Genomic DNA, 20,967 nt, shown 5'->3' with positions numbered 1-20,967 from the left:
TCAATTTTTCATCTGTGTTGTTTGCCTTCCAATTTTTTTCTAAATACTTTTCACTTGATTTATCTTGCTGTTTTAAGATGTCTATGAACTTGTTTTGTTAAATTTTTATTTCTTGTTTTATAGTAGGATGCTAATTTTAACTTTCCATATTTTTGGTCTTCCTGGAAGACCCTGCTAAATGACTTTATACTCTAAACCAATGTTGTTCCTGGCTGACAAAAACTCACTTGGCATGGATAAAATTCTTTGAGAGCTGAGATGGTTTCTAGGCTCCACTGACTACACTTCTTTCAGGAATAGTGGTATTTTTCACTGATAACTGCTCTTTGAAGTCTTTCTCATGTTTTAGAGTTAACCACTTCTCTATTTTTTAAATTTTCTTTTATTTTTCCCAGTTACATATGAAAATAGTTTTCAATATTTTATTTTTTTTAACCCTTGCTTTCCAACTCAGAATCAATACTGTGTATTTGTTCCAAGTCAGAAGAGTGGTAAGGGCTAGGCAATGAGAGTTGAGTGACTTGCCCAGAGTCACATAGCTGGGAAGTGTTTGAGGGCAGATTTGAACCTAGGACCTCCCATCTCTAGGCCTAGCTCTCATTTTTTATTTTAATTTTTTAAATTTTATTTAGTAAATTTAGAACATTATTCCTTGGTTACAAGAATCATATTCTATCACTCCCTCCTCTCCCCCCTCCTTTCCTGTAGACCACATGAAATTCCACTGGGTTTTACATGTGTCCTTGATCAGAACCTATCTCCATGTTGTTGATGTTTGCACTAGAATGTTCATTTAGAGTCTACATCCCCAATCATCATATCCCCTTCAACCCATGAAATCAAGCAGTTGTTTTTCTTCGATGTTTCTACTCCCACAGTTTTTCCTCTGAATGTGGAAAGTGTTCTTTCTCATAGATCTCTCCAGTTGTTCGGGATCACTGCATTGCCACTAATGGAAAAGTCCATTACATTTGATTGCGCTACAGTGTGTCAGTCTCTGTGTACAATGTTCTCCTGGTTTTGCTCCTCTCACTCTGCATCACTTCCTGGAGGTTGTTCCAGTTCACATGGTTTCCAATATTTTAAAAGAATTTTGAGTCTCAAATTATCTTCCTCCCTCTCCTTTCCCACTGAGATAGTAAACAATCTGATATAGATTTATATGTGCAATCATATAAAACATTTTTTCTATATTAATCCTAAGTTGGCAGTAAATGCAAAGAAAAAAAATAAGTTTGTTTTGATCTGGATTCAGCCTCCATCAGTTCTTTCTCTGGATACAGATGATTTCTTTTATTATGAGACCTTTGAGGTTGTTTTGCAACACTGCTTTGCTGGAAATAACTAAGTTATTCATAGGTGTTCATCCCATGCTATTCCTGTTACTGTGTACAAAATTCTTCTGGTTCAATATACTTCATTCTGCTTCAGTGCATGTATGTCTTTCCAGGTTTTTCTGGACTCCTACTTGTCACTTCAATAGTATTCTATTAAAATCTTATACTATAAACTTACTCAGCCATTCCATGATGGGTGTCCCCTCACTTTACAATTCTTTGCCCCCACAAAATGAGTTGCTTTAAATATTTTTGGTCACATAAATCCTTCTTTTTGTTTTTATCTCTTTGAAATACAAGGGTAACAATAGTATTGTTGAGTTACAGGGTATATATACTATTTTATAGCCTTTGGGCATAAGTCCAAATCATCCTCCAGAATGGTTGAATCCATTCACAATTGTTTATTACTCTCTCAATTATCTTTTATTATCTCAATTTTCCCACATATCCTCCATGTTGTTTTCATTTTTCTTTTCTATCATAAGAGTCAATCTGATCTGATGGTTGTGAAGTAGTACTCCAGAGTTGCTTTACTTTGCTTTTCTTTAATTAGTTTAAATTAATTTATGATTTAAATTTGTATTTAATTGATTTTATGGTTTAATTAATAATTGTTTATATCATTTTTTCATGATTACAGATAGCTTTGATAATTGTCTGAGTACTTCCTACTCATATTCTTTGACTATTTATCAATAGAATTACTTGTATTCTTATATATTTGACTCATTTCTTTATGTATTTGAGAAATGAGAACTTTATTAGAGAGATTTACAATTTTTCATTATGATTATCATTTATTACTCTCCAATCTATTTCTGCCATTTAGTTTATTTTTTTTAAACTATTACCTTCTGTCTTGGAATCAATACTGCAAATTGTTTCCAAGGCAGAAGAATGGGAAGATCTAGGCAATGGGGGTTAGGTGACTTGCCCAAGGTCATGTAGCCAGGAAGTATCTGAGGTCAGATTTGAACCTACAACCTTTCATCTCTAGGCTCGGCTCTCAATCCACTAAGTCACCTAGCTGCCCCCTACCCCATTTAGTTTCTGATCTCCACAAGTCACATTTTGCCTTCTTTTCTATATGACTCACTCCTTTACTTATCCCTTCCCCTGACTTTCCTATAAGTTAAGATAGATTTCCATACTCAATTGATTTTGTATATTTTTCCTTCATTAAGCCAACTCTAATGAGAGTAAGATTTATATGCTTCCCTTTATACCACCTCCATCTTCCCTTTCACTGTAAAAGCTCTTTCATTCCTCTTTTATGTGTAATAATTTCCCCCATTCTATTTTCCCTTCCTTCTTCTCCCAATACATTCCTCTTTCTTTTGACTTTACTTTATTTCTTTAAATCAATTGAACTTGTTCAATTCAGATACTTACCCTCTGTTTATGTATACTACTTCTAATTGCCCTAATTATGATAAAGTTCTTAAGACTTACATATTCCCATGTAAGTTTATGCATATTTAACCTTATTGAATGTCTTTTGATTGCTCTTTCCTATTTACTTTTTTGGTGCTTCTCGTGAGCCTAGTATTTGAGAGTAAAATTTTCCATTTAGCTCTATTCTTTTCCTCAGGAATGTTTGAAAGTCCTCTATTTCATTGAATATCCATGTTTTTCTCCTGAAAATTATACTCAATTTTGTTGGGTAAGAGATTGTTGGTTAAAGGCCCAGTTACTTTTCCCTCTGAAATATCATATTCCAGGCTCTCTGTTACTTTAATGTAGAAGCTACTAAATCTTGTTTTATTCTGAGTATGGCTCTGTGATATTTGAATTCTTTCTTTCCTCCTTGAAATTTTCTCCTTGACCTGGGAATTCTAGAATTTGTCTATACTATCCCTGGAAGTGACTTTTGGTATCTTTCAGAAGGTGATTGAGGTTCTTTCTATTTCCATTTTACCCTCTGGTTCTAGAATAGTGGGACAAGTCTCCCTGATAATTTATTTAAAAAAAAAAACTTCCTTTCAGCTTAGAATCAATATTGTGTATCTGTATCAAGGCAGAAGAGTGATAAGGGTTATCAACGGCAGTTAAGTTAAAGAGTTACATAACGTGGAAGTATCTGAGGCCATAATTGAAACCAGAACCTCTCATCTCTAGGCCATTTACATACTTCATCCGCTCAACTACCCCCTTGAAAATTTCTTGAAAGATAATGTGTAAGCTTTCATTTTTTAATCATATCTTTATGTCTCCTGGATTTATTTTTCAAATCTTTTAGTTTTCCAATGAGACATTTCATATTTTCTTCTTTTTTCATTACTTTGACTTTATTTGATGGTTTCTTGATGTGTCATGGAGACATTAGGTTCCATCTGACCAATTCTAAATTTTTTAGGAATTATTTTCTTGAGTGTGTTTTATAACCTACTTTTCTATTTGACCAATTCCACTTTTTAAAGAATTCCCATCCTCACTGAATTTTTATATCTCTTTTACCAATCGGTTTATTATGTTTCTTAAGATATTAAATTCATTAGTATTTTTTGTACCTCCTTTGCCAAGCTGTGGGTTATTTTTCATGATTTTCATGATTCCTTTTCACTCTCATTTATTTTCCTGATTTGTCTTCCATCTCTCTATTTAATTTCTAAAATCCTTTTTGAGCTTCTCCATTAATTCTTTTTGTGCTGGAGACTATGAATTTAAGGATTTAGAGGCAACAGTACTGATTTTATTCTTCAGAGTTTATGTTTTGGTCTTCCTGTCAACAAAATAACTTTCTTTGTTGAGTTTCTTTTTTTGTTGTTGTTTGCTTATTTTTCCAGCCTTTTTGTTTTCTTTTAACTTTACAAAACCTATTTTCGAAATTAGTTTCTATAAACTGTAGTGAAGGGAGCATTATTCCAGTCTTTAAGTTCCTTGTGTAGCTGCCTTGAGATCTAGAAGTTTTTAATTCTTCCAAGGTAGTATGATATAAGGAGAGATGTGTTTGTTTTATACTTTTCTGGTGTGTATTCTAGTCATTGAGTAACCATAAGCATTCTATTCCACCTTAGAACTATGATCAGTTTCTCCTGCTCCCCTATATCACAAATGCTGGTATGTGCTAGTGGTCCTCCTCACCCTGAAACTGTGAACCAGAACTATGAGTTGGATCTGCATATAGGCAGTGCAACAAGAGCTGGCAAAGGTACCCCTATAATCTCCTTCTGAGCAATTGTTTGACTCTCCCCTCATCAACTGTGACTGAGAGTTCCCAAAACCTGATGATTTAATCACCCACAAAACCTATTGACATGGTTGGGCCTGCCTTGTTATGCTGCTTGGCACTCAACTTCCACTCTGATGCAATAGATCTTTTTTGTCACCTTTTAAGTTCTTTTGGACTCAAACATTATTTTATCTCATCTACTTATGAGTTGTACTACTACAGAATTTATTTTGAGGCATTATATCATAATCATAGTTTTTTTGTAAGGTAATTTAGTAGAGATCAGATGGGTCTATGGAACTTATCTGCCATTTTAGCTCTACCCCATCAAACATTTTTTTCTAAATAGGCTATATATGAGTAATCATAATACCATGCTTTATATCCCTCTCATTTTTAATCCATCTTCTAAATTGGTATTAATTTTGACTTTTACTACAATAGATCCATAACTAATTATATACAAATGGTTAAATCAACTACTATAATAATGGTAGCCAGTTTCTGTTTAAAATAATATAAGAAATGTCTTATATTTTTGATGTCATGTATTTTCTTGAACAGTTACCCATGCTTCCTGTTTTTCTCATTTAAGAAAACATTCATGATATAAATACATGTAAATTATCCTACAAACTTTTATTCTCTTTTCAGTTTTAAGATTGATTTTCCATCATGTTTATTTTCACAATTTCCTCATGTTACCTTTTGCTTTAAAGTCATCATGTATTGGGGGCAACTGGGTGTCTCAGTGGATTGAGAGCCAGGCCTAGATACAGGAGGTCCTGGGTTCAAATATGGACTCTGACACATCCTAGCGGTGTGACCCTGGACAAGTCACTTAACCCCCATTGCCTAGCCCTTATACCCAGTATAGCCCAATATACAGTATTGACTCCAAGACTGAAGGTAAGGGTTTATTAAATAAATAAATAAACAAACAAACAAACAAATGAATAAATAAATAAATGAATGAATGAATGAATAAATAAATGAATGAATGAATGAATGAATGAACAAATAAATAAATGAATGAATGAATAAATAAATGAATGAATGAATGAATAAATAAATAAATAAATGAATGAATGAATGAATGAATGAATAAATAAATGAAATAAAATAAAGTCACCATGTATGCAACTTGTTTTAATTTGGGGTATGTTATGACATTCTTAATATTTCTTTACTACTTCATTCTTTGAAACCTAGATTGTATCTTATGTTGCAACTGCCTTTATGGTGGTCTTATAGATATCTTTTAGTAGACACTGCAGTATAAAATTGTTAATGGTTTTAGAAACTGATATTTCATATTATTTTTCTAAACATGAGGAAATTAATTTCCTCAAAACTTATTTGCCTCTTCAAAGACAACCTCTAGCTCCTCTTTCCATTTGATAATAACTCTGTTTCATCTTCTGTATTCATTTTTGGAAGAATGTAAAGATGTACATAATGTAGCCTCTGTAGTAGTATACCCACTCTATCAATTGACAATGATATGATATTTAGGCAACCATCAGCTCTATATTTTTCCAGTGCAATCACCAAGACTATTTTTTGTTTAATTGATGCTTTTTGTTCTTTATACTAGTAATTATCCCTAAAATAATCCCTCAAATGATGCATCATAGAAAGGGTGGTTGAGAAATTTGGGTAAAAAAATACCATATTGACTAACTAGTACTGAATTCTACAATATTTGCAATATAAATGGGGGACATTAACAGCTGACATTTTATTCATAAAATATGTTTTTTAAATTCCTTTTTTTTTCCTTTTAAATTACCTTATTTCCCAAATATGCCTCCTTTCCTCCCCTACCCAGTGAGTTTTCCCTTATAATAAATGTTCAAAAGAATTTTAAATGTCATAAAAATATTTGTTTCTCAGAATTTTTCCCTAGTCATAATTTTGAAAGATGCATCCTTTCATTCTCCTTCAAATTTGATCCTCCTGTTTGTTTATTTAGACTCTTATTATTATTATTATTTATTGATTTAAAACTCACTATCTAGTTTTGATGATTATTTCTGTGTAATAATGCTTGAAATGTGGTGGTACTGTTATGCTCCCCTTCATTATGTCTGTTTTTCATTACTCCCTTGAGATTCTAGTCCTTTTGTTCTTCCAAGTACATTTTATTATTTTGTGTAGTTCTACAAAATAATCTCCTGGCAGTTTGATTGGAATAGCTCTAAATATGTAATTAATTTAAGTATTATCATCATTTTTATTATTTTCACATAGAAAACTGTGCATAATTAATTTCCTCCCATTATTTAAGTCTTACTTTATTTCTGTTAAGAATGTTTCTGGGCTTTTTCTCACCATGCTGTCTGATCTCCAAATATCATCATATTCCTACCAGTATTTTGACCAATTCGACAATAAACCTGTGTCCTCTGGTTCTGGTAAACATCTTTTTGCCTCTTCTTCTTAGGACCCAGGCCAGCCTATCTGCCCCATCTGGATTTCTTTTCAACACACACAAGGTCACATCCTCCATTAGAATGGATGATTCACTTTGTGGTCAGGGATTGCCCTCCTTGCTTTCTCAATATAATCAGGACTTACCACTTCTTCTGACAAATAGTAAAAGCTTAATAAATACTTCATCTCCCTCTCTATTATCTTCCTAACTAGGTATCATCTCTTTTCTTGGAACATAAAAAGTGGTCGATAAATACTTGAATTCCCTTTCCTTCCTTCCTTCCTTCTTTCTTTCCTTCCTCCCTTCTTTTCTGCTTTCCTCCCTTCTTTACTCTCTCCATCCCTCCCTTCCTTCTTTCCTTCCTTCTTTCCTTTCTTCCTTCCCCTCTTCCTTCCTTTCTCCTTTTCTTCCTTCCTCCCTTCTTCTTTCCTTCCTTCTTTCCTCCCTCCCTTCCTCCTTCCCTCCCTCTAGTCTTTTTTTCCTTCCTTCCTTCCTTCCTTCCTTCCTTCCTTCCTTCCTTCCTTCTTTCCTTCCTTCCTTCTTTCCTTCCTTTCTTCCTTTCTTCCTCCCTCTGTACCAAAGTAGATACAAGTTCAATGAACACAGAAGGAAAACCTTCAAATAAAAAGACAAGGTCAAAACCATAGGAAGTAGTCACAGAAACATCATAAGACAAGAGATATCTAGGCCCAAGTGGCACATAGGAGAGCCATTTACCTTTATCACATCTGCTCTCTACATGGGAACTCTCAGTTAGTATACTCCATATTTATGCCCTCTCCTTCAAATGGACCTGCTTGTATTTAGGGGACAGTGTCATCCAGGTTATCATGGGAGAAGTATGTAGCTACTTTTCTTACTATGCCATTTTATTAAATGCCTTTTTTCAGCTAATGAAGGTGTTTGGGAGTAAAATTAAGGTTGTTGACTGATTATATTATATTAGTGGTCACCAGGGATTAAAATTTAATCCCAACGAAATACTCAAGTCAATTTGGGATTTTTATGGTGGTTTAATTACAATAGAAGGACAAAATTAAGAAGAATAGAGAGATAAAAGGGTATAAGATTTTCTCCTGCCTGGTGTAAGTCAAAGGGAGTTCAGAGGCCTCAGCCAAGGGCCCTTCTCAGAAGATTAAATCTAGCATAGCTTCCAGCCACAAGGCCACCTACAGTATGAGGAGCTTCCAAGGAGGATAGTTCTTTTCAGGAGGTCAAGGAAAGGAGGAATCAGTCTTAGCATTCACCAAGGTTGCTCAAGGAAGACACCTCAACTAACCAATACTTCATAGCCAAATGCTGCAAGCATGTCAAAACACTTCCCAGAGCTTCCAACAACACTGAGAGCTCTCAATGCTGTGGAGAGAGCAATCACAGTAAGTGATGTGAAATATATAGGCAGTTATTTATATCACTTCCTGTATCTCACATGTACCAATGGTAGCTTAAGCTTGACCTAAGACAGTCCAGGGGTCTTTCAGTTGTTTCTGATTTGTCATTTGCTAGCACATGACAGCCTTAAGCCATCCTCCTCTACAGCTAATCCTTAAGTGGGGGCGTATAGGTTCCTTGGTTGCTAAAATTCTAAATACTAAGCAAGGTGGAGTAAATATAAAATTCACAAGGTCCTATGCATTGCTAAAAGTAATGTCAGCACACTTTTGAGATTCAGGAGTTATGTTTGAAGGGGGCATACCCACAGAAAAACTGAATCTCCACTAGTCATTCTGCAGGTAATCCAAACTGTGAATGAAAGTTGTAGGGAGAGAATTCTCTAGAAGGGGGAACTACACTTTTTCATGTCTTTACAACCTGATGGAATCTACCTTCTAAGCTTTATTGCACAGAACTCAATTCCACATGCCATACCTTCCTATCCAATTAGCTTTATTGTTGTGCATTGTGTGACCCTTCATCTCTTATGTCCTTGCCTTAACATGGGATGTCTTCTGTAGCCAGAATGTGTTTTCACCTCTCCTTTCCCTCAAAGAATTCCCCAGATTTTATTTAAGGCTCAGTTCAAATGCAACTCTGTATGAGAAGCTTTTCTTGTTCCCTGCCTACTGCACCAAAACCCCAAACACCAGAAACCCCAACTCTCTGTTTCTTGGATACAATTTTTTAATCTACAAGGAGGTGTCTGTCTGTCTGTTTGTCTGTCTGTCTATCTATCTATCTGTCTGTCTGTCTGTCTGTCTATCCATCCATCCATCTATCCCTCCATATATCTATCTATTCACCCATCTATCATCTATCACCTATCAAAACATACATATACACTGACAAGGTGACAGATCAGGAAAACAGAGGAAGGAGAGAGAATCTGAGAATCACTGGTCTACCTGAAAAGTCAGAAATAAACAGGAACCTTGACAACATACTATCATCCAAGAAAACTGCCCTGAAGTTTTGGAACGGGGGAGGGGGGGGGTGGGGGGTGGTTGACATTGAAAGAGTTCATAGAACACCCTCTACACTAAAAGCCCAAAAAACAACTCCCAGAAATGTAATTGCCAAATTCCAGAGCTTTAAAGCTAAGGAGAGAATCCTGCAAGAAGACAAAAAGAAACAAATCAGATACAAAATAGCACCAATCAGGATCACACAAGACCTGGCAGCTTCAACACTAAAAGACCACAAGGCCTGGGACATGATATTCAGAAAGGCAAGAGAACTGGGTCTTCAACTAAGAATCACCTATCCATCAAAACTGACTATATACCTCCAGGGGGAAGTATGAGCATTCAACAAAATAGAAGATTCCCAAGTATTTGTAAGGAAAAGACCAGAACTAAGTGGAAAGTTTGGTATCCAAACAAGAGAAACATGAAAAGGTAAATATTAAAGAGAGGGAAAAGGAGAAAAATGTTTTTTTCCTTTATTTTTATTCAAACTCCCTTCTTTAAGGGCTAAAATTATATATATATATTAATATATGGGAAAATGTTTTTGTAATTATCAAAATGTTTTCATTATTATAGTAAATAGAAAAAATCATTCATAGGAAAAGATTGGGGCATTAAAGGCTATAAAATGATATGGGGGAAAAGGGTAAGGGGGAATATATGATGATACTAAGAGATACTTGAAGAAATAAAATGAATAGAATAATCTTTGTCACACAAAGATACACATGGGAAGGGGAGGGAGGGAATATTCTTATAAGAGGGAGAGGAAGAGAGTGCTATTAGGTGATACCTGAATATTACTCTCAGTGAAATCAATTCTGAGAGGGAAGAGAATCTAGACCCATTGGGATCTTGAAGTCTATCTTATATTACAGGGTAAGGAAGAAGGGGAAACTAAGGGGGGTTAGGGAGGAGGGAGCTCAAAAAATAAAAAGGGGGAGGGAAGGAGAGGGAGGAGGGTATATAACAGACTCTAAATAACAAGAAGGAACAAAAAGGGAGGGGCCAAAAAGGGAAGCATATCAAGGGAAGGGAGTAGGGGGATTGACTAAAAGTAAACCACTGGTTAAAAGGATATAGCACAAGAAGAAATGTCAGAACTAGGAGAGGATATCAAAATGCTACGGAATTCAAAAGTAACAATCTTAACTTTCAACGTAAGTGGAATGAATTCACCCATAAAATATAGACGAATAGTGGAGTGGATTAGAATATGGAATCCTACCATATGTTGTCTACAAGAAACACACATGAGACGAGTAGATACTCACAAGGTCAGAATTAAAGGGTGGAGCAAAACATATTGTGCCTCAATTGACAGAAAGAAGGCAGGAGTTGAAATCATGATATCTGACAAAGCCAAAGTAAAAATAGACATGATTAAAAGGGATAGGGAAGGTAAGTACATCCTGATAAAAGGAAGTATAGATAATGAGGAAATATCACTAATCAACATGTATGCACCAAATGGTATAGCCCCAAAATTTCAAATGAAGAAACTAGGAGAACTGAAGGAGGAAATAGATAGTAAAACTATACTAGTGGGAGACTTGAACCTACCACTATCAAATTTAGATAAATCAAATTAAAAAATTAATTAAAAGGAGGTAAAAGAGGTGAATGAAATCTTTAAAAAAAAATTAGAGTTAGTAGATATATGGAGAAAAATAAATAGGGACAAAAAGGAATACACCTTCTTCTCAGCAGCACATGTCATATTCACAAAGATTGACCATATATTAGGCCATAAAAGCATGGCATACTACTGCAGAAAAGCAGAAATAATAAATGCAACCTTTTCAGATCATAAGGCAATAAAAATAAATCGACTAGTCAGAGAACAAATAATAGAAACAATTAATAATTTGATGGAAGAAAATGGCAATGGTGAGACATCCTTTCAAACTCTATGGGATGTAGCCAAAGCAGTACTCAGGGGAAAATTTATATCCATGAGTTCATATGTTAACAAATTAGGGATGGCAGAGATCAATGAATTGGACATGCAAATAAAAAAACTTGAAAGCAAACAAATTAAAAATCCCCAGAAGAAAACCAAATTAGAGATCCTAAACATTGTACACAGAGACTGATACACTGTGGTACAATCAAACATAATGAACTTCTCCATTAGTGTCAATTCAATGTCCCTAAACAACCTGCAGGGATCTATGAGAAAAAGCACTATCCACAAGCAGTGGACAAACTGTGAGAACAAAAACATCGAAGAAAGGTAACTGCTTTAATACAGTGGCCCAGGGGATATGATTGGGGATGGAGACTCTAAATGAACATCCTAGCGCAAATACCAACAACATGGAAATTGGTTCAGAACTAGGACACCATATACCCAGTGGATGCATCAGCTATCATCAGCTATGACAGGGGTGGTGGGAGGAAAAGAAAATTATTTTTGTATTCAGTGAATAATGTTTGAAACTGACCAAATAAAATAATGTTTAAATTAAAATAAATGAATGAATAAATAAATAAAAATAAAAATTATAAAAATACATATATTCTTATAAGTACATTTATATATATATATATATATATACATATAGACACACATACATGCATATGCATCCATATGGGTGTATATATATATTATATATATATATAGTAGTAGTAGTCTCTCGGTAACCGAGGATGATGATTGTCTTTGTGCGTTTTTGTGCACAAAGACCCTTGTGTGTGAAGATTTAAGTGGAAAAGTCGATGCACAGAGACAGTCCCACTCTCCCGGCATTGGAAGCCTGGATCCAGTGGCATGAAAAGTCGTTACACCTGGAGACTTCCTCAGCTGTATTGGATGGCCATGTTGTCTTTTGTGCTCCAACACGCCCTAAGCACTCCACAGTGCCTTGCTGCATCGCCATCTCAGCCGTTGAAACTTCTTGTTTTTTTCTTCCGCCTGTCCCACTGAAACAGTATTCATATGCTGGGTGAGCAAAGCCCTAGTTCACCAGGAGTCCATGACAACCCGATGGCTACCCTCACAAGGTTTAGCCGGCCTGTCGAAGCCGTTGCCCGGGGTGTGGCCTCTGCCGCATGCTAGCAGCTACTAAGAGCCACAAATGAGAGCTGGGCGTCAGGTGAGGATCAGAGGCTGGAGAGCTGCCCTAGGAGGGCATGACAAGCCCTCCATACCAAAGATATTACTCCTCCCTGAGCACCCCATATACCCCATATTATATGATTATATATTTATTATATATTATATTATATATACTCATACATATATGTATATACATATATGATTATATATACTCATACATATATGTGTAATGTGCATATATACATAGAGAGAGATTAAGTATGAAATAATTTATTTTTTGAATTTGTCATGAGAGATGAAATAGATTAACAAAACTCTTCTACTAGAGTTTCTTGATTGAAACAAAGAATCCTTTGGAAATAAGAAGATAGAACCTCCTAGGAAGAAATGGCCTAACCCAATGACATAATTAATTGTAATGCAATATCCATGGTATTAGACATCAATGATGTAACAGATAGGAATATTTTGGATGTTCATTAATTTTTTTATTTACAATATGCTCTTGTTAAGTCATTGTGTTCAGTGTTATGGTGCTAGAAAAATGACCAAAATTTTCAGTCTGGTCTCAAGAAGTTTACAGTAGAGTAGGTGAAAAAGATTAAAACTCCTGTGAATTAGACAGCTAAGTGACTCAGTGAACAGAGATCCAAGCCCAAAGACGGGAGCTCCTAAATTCAAATCTGGTCTCAGATACTTCCTAGCTCTGAGACCCTGGAAAAGTCACTTAACCTCAATTGCCTAGCCCTAACTACTTTTCATGCCTTCAAATTAATGTATTGCATTGGTTCTAAAATGGAAATAAGGGTTTAAGAATACTCATAAATGCCATCCATAGAATGATAAATTGCAAAATAGAGGCTCAAAGGGCATCTTCTGAAAGTTGACAACAGGTTTCTGGACCAGAACCACAGAAGGCCTCAGCTAAAAAAGTGTAGCTATATTAAAGAAGCAATTAAATATGCTTTGTAAGGTTCATTAGAGGGAAATATCATTTCAAACCAGAAGTGTACAAAGCTTGGCAATAATCTGGAAAAGCTTCAAGGAGGAAGTGATACGTAAGCTGCATCTTTGACTAATATTTTTATACATTCATGAAGTTTAAAGAAGAGGGAACAAGGAAATATCAATCTGTTGTCCCCTTGATGAACTACTATGTTCTCTTTCTCAATTTTGAGGGCAATAACGTCTGGTAGTTAAGAAAATCATTTATTGAAGAGGAGCTCAATTCTGAAATTAATACTTCTTTTTCTTTACTTCCTGGAGGCAACAGCAGGCCAAAATAGATTTCTCTTTTCTTTGCCCTCACTTAGTATGTAAAATTATATTTTACAACAAAAAAATGGACCTGTTCCTTTGCTTTTTGCTCTACCTTCTCTGATGTACTAGCAATAGAGACCAATCATTTAAAAGAAAAGGAGGGGTATGTGATTTGGGGTTTTGACTTTAAAAGTTTGGCTCTAGGGTAAAAATGAATAATGTAGAAATAGGCATCAAATGATAGCATTTGTACAACCCAGTGGAATTGTTTGTTGCTCTGGGAGAGGGGAGGAAGGAAGGGAGGGAAAGAAAATAAATCATGTAATATTAAAAATAATAATAAAATAAAAATGTTAATGGAAAAAAGAAATAAAGAAAAGGAGGCAGATGTGTTAGGGAATCCAGCAGCAGAGTTGTGATGCTGAGAGAGTATGAGCATGGAAGTATATTAGGTCAGGATTTCAAGAGTCATGACCAAAAGCCTTGGTGACTATAGCCAAGCCATGAAGTAGAGAGACTCCAGGAGTCCTGAAAACCCATAGCATGGGTAGTTTCCATTGTCCCTCTTCATGTGTACCTTTGCTCCACATCTTCCCTATGTGTATGTCTCCACATGTAAATTCTGTGTGTCCACTCTTGCTACTGATGTATTGTATATTTGCAAAAAAAGTCAGTCACATTTATGTGAGAGATGATTTGTTGCTACTATTCATGCACTTTCATTTGAAAAATGCCTTCTTTGAGGTAATTTTGTCAAAGACCTGAATATTAAAGAAAAAATATGTATGGGGACTCATGAGATATAGTTTTGGTGATACAGACATACAAATTATATCAAACTCTGCACCATTATCCAATAAGGTGTCCCCATATTAAGAGTCAGAGTTGGGTAGGATAGTTCAAAAGGAACACTATAATCAAAATAACAACTCTTACTGTTTTTGATGTAATTAGACTGTATATGAAGTTTCAGAAATACAAAATGGACTATATGAGATCTCAAAAGTAACTTAAATAAATATGCAAAATTAATGAAACCCAGCACCCATTATCAGAAAATAATACAAAGATTAATATTTCCCTTTATTGAGCTATCAGGAAGATTGATAGGTGTCCTTGAAGTACCTGAGAGACAAGTTAGAAACCTAAAAGAATACTTCAGAAAAAATCTGACATTATTTCATTGAAAAATAATGAATACATATAGGCACATGCCACTGGATTTGTCAAAAGTCATAAAAAAATCTTTGAAATTTCAAAATCAGAATAGCAAGACCCTCTTTGGATGGTGTTCACATTAAACTTGTCAAACCAAAGATATAGTGATGAAGAACCAGCAAATAAACAACTGGAAAATATTTTGACAATAATTGAGATGTATCAGGAACAGATCACTGCTTCCAGAAATCACAGAAGGCCTCTGCTTAGGAAAGCTATATTTAATGATAAATGAAGAGTGTTCATAGAAATGGTAGAAAGAAAGTAGCATAATTATAAGCTGCAAAAATTTGGCACCTACCCAATGCATAGGAAAACATTATCTGTTGATGAAGATTATATACCAGAAGCTTTCTCTTTTTCATAACCCAACAGATGACAAATATCAGACTACAAATATAGAATTAAAAAAAAAAACCTTATAATTCAACCAATAAACTGTACTGGGAACAATAAAGCACACTGAATGGTTTACTCATTATCACAGAGAAAACTCTTGATCTATTTATTTCCCTTAGTCTTACCAAATCTACATACTTCAACTCTTTGATTCTTGCACGAAAGTCTTGTTTGTTTCACCTACTTCCCCATCAAACCTGCCTACCTGTTGCTTTTACTCTATGATTTTTTTTTCTATTTCCCTTTTACTAAGTGCATAAGCAATATGGATTCTTTTTGTGTCTGGAAGCAATATGGATCCTTAAGCAACTGAACTAAATATTTTTAATATTTACCTTGCTGAATACTCATATTCCAAGGATATTTAGGAGTGAAAAATGTTGTTATGTTTTGTTTTGATATAGAAAGGTAAAGACATTCTATAATAAAGTATGATGATCAACTGTATATGAAAACTATTTTCAAAAGGGGAAGAATCTAGAACAACTTCAAGGGATTCATAATAAAAAAGGTTATCCACCAGCATAGAAGGAACAGAGTCCAAATGAAAATGGAAATGTTCAATTATTCTTTATTTCCTCCATGAATTTTTCTTTAGTGTAAGCAGTATGTCTCTTGTTTCACAATATGATTAATAATGAAATATGTATTATTTAATAATATATGTGTAACCTGTATAGTATTACCTGACTTCTTGGGAAGGAGAGAGAGTGAAAAGAGAGGGGGGAAATGAGACTGTTTTGTATATAGCTAATGTGAGAATTTGTTTCTATTGGATAAGCATATTTATTATAATTTATTACATTTTATGACAAATTACATATAATGTTATTGTTGTGATATACTATGTTATGTTTTATATATGTAAAATAAAAATACATATCTATGCCTTTAAAAAAAGAAAGAACTAGTGGGGAAAGCATGAGGAAATGGAGAAAGTTAATACTAGTATAATTTCCATCATACTATCTACTATTATAGTTTCTTTAAAGATGTTTTCAGTGAACTGAGAGGAGAAATATCGAATCCACAAAATATTTATTCAATATCAAAAGTACTTTTTATCCAATCTTATGATAGTATGTGAAACATTAAGTACAGAAATAATAGTTGACCTTTTCCCAAGACCATTTCTACCTGAACTCCATTAAAAATGATAAGATGAATAAATCAGTCCACATTTATTATTATTTACTAAGTGACCAGTATTGTGCTAAGTGCTAGGGATATGAAGCCCCTATAAAGGTGTTCTTGCACTTTAGGAGCTTGCATTCTAAGAAGTGATGAATAATGATAATGTGATTGTGATGATGATGATGATGAAACTGAAATAGTAGTGGTCATCATCATTATTAGCTTAAACATTTATAAAGTATTTAACATAGATCATCTCATTTGATAAGTACACAGTCCAGAGGAAGTAATTAAAAGTAAGTGTGGAAGCAGGGAACATCACAAGGACAAAGTTCCACTTAGTGCCTCTTAGCAGAGCTCAGCAGGAAAATGTTCATAATCAAAATAAAGTATCTCATCTAAAAACACACACACATAATGGGATGGAAAGCTAAGAGCAAAAGGTATATATATTGAGAAGAAAAAAAATGTGGTTCTTAATTTCTTTCTTTTTATTTTTCTTTCCTTGACTCTCTTTCCTCTCTCTCCATTCTTTCTTTCCTCCTTTCTTCCCTTCTTTCTTTACTTCTTTTCTTCCTTCCTTCCCCCTTTCCATTATCTACTTTAAAGATTTTCTGTGAAGAAAGCTGGAGGGAAAATGTGAAGTGCTTTGGAATAGGCAATGGTAGTTATTATTTCACATCACTCCTCTCCCCACATAAAAATCTATTTGGAGATAATATAGTACCAAGACAAGAGCTCTGGGCAAGGTGTCAGAAAAAAAATGGGATCCAATCCTGGTTCTATGGATAACCAATTTTATGACTGAATATACCATTTAAACTCTTTGGACTTGAGTATTCAGTCAAACATCAATAAGTATGCTACCATGACAATCATTTGCTGCATTTAAAAAAATTAACTATTAACTTTAATATAATCATAGATGTGTAGCTGAAAAACACTTTTGAAGCCACTTCTTCCAATTTTTCTATTTTATAGATTGTGAAACTGAGGTCCCCAAAACTAAGTACTTTTTTTTGAAATCCCACAAGTTGTAAACTATAGAGTCAGTATTTGAATCCAAATCCTCTGATTTCAAATCCAGGCTTATACTGTGTCACACCACTGGAAAAATATTATAGGATCTTCTGCACAGGGTTAGTCAGAAACCAATTTATATAACTGGATCTCTGGATACTAAATTCAATTCAAAAATTAATTGATTGTCTTCCAAGTACTATTCTTGCTACCATGATTAATACATAAGAGGTTGAAGACTTTTAAGTCATGGCTCTTATAATCAAAGAGTTCATTATCTGATTGAATAAGTAAGATTTTAACAAATGAAACAACTATTCAAGAAGGCCTCAAATAATGTTCAGAAAGCCAGTATAATATAACAAACTTAGAACAAGAAGAACTTGGGTATAAATAATGACTTGAATTAGTCATAGTATTTGCCAGCTATGAAATGATGGGAAAGTTCATTTCTCTTAGATTCATTTTCCTGACCTATAAAAGCAGGATACAAATAACTGTAGTACTTACCCTACAGGTTGAGGATCCAATTAGATATTATATCTAAAGTTTTTCAAGAAACTTCATTCTATTGCTAATTATTTTATAATTACTCATAAATAGATATCTAAACATATTCAAAGAGGATATGCAAATAAGAAAAGTCTTCATGATCAGTCCATGTAATGATTACTTTAAAGAATTAGAGATGTGTTAATGAGAGACTATATTATTTGGTTAGGAGTAATGGTGTTACCTTTCTGCAAATGTTTGAGATACTGTTGTGAAGAGGATATAGACTCGTTCTGCTTGGCCTCCCAGAGAAAAATAGAAGAAATTGGTGCGCAGATTGCAAATAATGAAACTTAGGCTTGATGTAAAGAACAAGTCCCCACCAAAATTAAAGATAGCTGATGGCAGAATGGGAGGCTGAGGGAAGAAATGGATTTTCCCTCACTGGAAGATCTCAATGTTCACTTGCCAAAGATGTTGTGGAAAGGATTCTTATTCAGGAGTAAGTTGCTCTATTTGACCTCTGAGGTTCCATTCAACTGAAAAATCCTGTGATTCTATGAAATTTTTTGAGCACAATGTCTCTTAAAGGCCATCTAAGTTCCACTCTAATGAGTGAGACAATGTGCAACCAAATGGAAGCAAGCTTTAGGCAGGAAATCATTAAAAGAAGGAAGGCACTATTGAGAGGGATTGTGTAAAACTGTATAAAATTTTTACTATTATATATTGCCTTGCAGAATAGTGGTATCAAACACAAATAGAAATAGAAGTGACTAATATATATATATATATATATATATATATATATATATATATATATCACCCTAAGCCCTCTATTGGTATTGAAAGCTACTTATTCATCTATATTCTATTATGTTTTCTATATTTTTTTAATTTCCCAACTACATTTTAATTGGTTTGGTCAGCACTTTGGAGTGTTGTGGCCATATGACCCATGAGCTTCTGATGTAATGGACTTTTATGGACTAGGAATGGCTTAGCACCCACAATTAGGAAACCCTGATCTACTTCAGTAGTTTCCTGGAGAATTCAGAGAATTCTATAAAAGGGTGAAGTTTTTCATTGTTCAGCTTATATACTTGCTCTTATATGGATCCTTCCTCTTTCTCTTAGTTTCTGGTTGCTCTCTCCCACAAAATTACTTTGTATTTCTTTTGTATAAATTTTGTTTGTAATTAAAAGTTCACATTTTATCTTTTTAGATAGAATACAAGTTCCTTCCCCATTTTTCTTTGCATCCACATCACCTAACATCACTTGGACATGTCTGGTCGTAAATAAATGCTTTCTGGTTAATTGGAGTTCTGATATAGTTCGTATGCAATCAAAGACAGAATTCAGAACTCTCCCATCCCTGAGCTAAAGTGGATAGACAATTCTCCTATTTTAAAATCAGTTTCTGTAATGTGCATGAAAGCATTTCCAACTTCTTCCTTTCCTACAGCCCTATATTTACAGGTACCACACAGATGATAAAAATGAGCAATCATCAGTCTTTTTTTAATTTTTTTTAATCTCCCCTACAGGCAAGGAAAAAAATACTAATGATATTATATGTATATCTCAACTTCAGAGTAAATTATTTCTGTTTCAATCACAGTTGGGAAGGGAAAAATATCTTGAAAGTATGCAATGAACATCTGGGGTGGAATTTCCTGCTGGGATTCAAGAAAGCAAAACAAATGATCACACAGAACGTTAGGGAAGAAGACAAGCATGTTGGAAAACACCATGCTAGATTAAGCATATCATTGCACTAAGTGACTAAAACAAGTGTTACTGGCAGACAGCAGAGTCCAAGTTTAGAACCTACTGTTGAATCCATACTCTAAGAGATATTCATGGAACTGAAGGGTGCAGTATTTTGGTCAATAAATTCCTGAATGGGAGCCTTCACCTTGGTGCAAATAATAAATCAGGAAGTATGTATGGATGTTGTCTGGATGAAAATATCTTACTTGAAAGGCACTGCATGTAGTCATCAGGCAAATTTAATATGGTAAAAATAAGCTTTAAGTGGCAGATTTATGTAGTCCACTGGCAAATGTTTATCCATAACATTTTGACCTCAACCTTTACTAGGGGCCTGAAATGTACTCCCCTCTCTCCTTGGTATCCCAAGATTCTTCCATAACTCAGTTCAAGTGCCATAGCTTCAGTCCTCCCCAGTTGTTAATACCCCTTCAATGCATTTTATTTTTAAAGTATACATATTCAGATTTGTATATACTATTGAATATGCACGGTATTTCCCTGTCTTGCAAACTGCCTAATGCCAGAAAAATGTAAGATCCTTGAGGACAAGAATTTTTCAGGTAAATCCAGGAGTTTATTGGCAAATATTTAACAACTGAGTTCTCAAAAATATATGTATATACATCACACTTTTACATTTGTTCTGCATTATTAATAATACTTAAGTCTATATAATACACAAAACAATATCTTGAGCTTCAATCTATTGTAGTTAAGGAATTTCAAGGTATATTGGGAACTGTCAGAACTAGCTGACTCCAACATAAGTTTAAAGGGACTCTTTATCCTCAGTGTCTCGAACACTGCCTATCCTTTAGTCAGTGCTTAATAAATATTTGTTGAATTAATTTAATTTGAATTGTCTCTGATATTCTTTCCACTCAGATGTTCTGGTTCTGAGATTTGATCAATCACCCTTCAAGTACATAATAATAAATAACCAAATATTTTTACAGATTAAGATGTTGAGGCAAAAAAAATGATTTGCACAAAAGCCAAGCAGCTCAATAATTGTTGCTGTAAGACTCAAATCCAAGGACTGAATCAAAGTTCACTTCTACCTGTCTGATTGTTCCTTCTCAACATCCTTTACTGTTTTCAACTCTCTGATTCTTCATGATCTCATGGAATTCTGTCTATGAAGGTATTTTTGGCAAAGATAATGGAAGGCCACCTGCCACAGGCAAGGTCCACCCTTACTGGTGACTCCAGAGGTTCCCATCAGGGGGTGAATGATCAGTCAAAAAAAC

The sequence above is a fragment of the Monodelphis domestica genome, chromosome 1 (assembly GCF_027887165.1).
Source record: "Monodelphis domestica isolate mMonDom1 chromosome 1, mMonDom1.pri, whole genome shotgun sequence".
Classification (NCBI taxonomy): domain Eukaryota; kingdom Metazoa; phylum Chordata; class Mammalia; order Didelphimorphia; family Didelphidae; genus Monodelphis; species Monodelphis domestica.
This window is presented reverse-complemented; position numbering follows the sequence as displayed.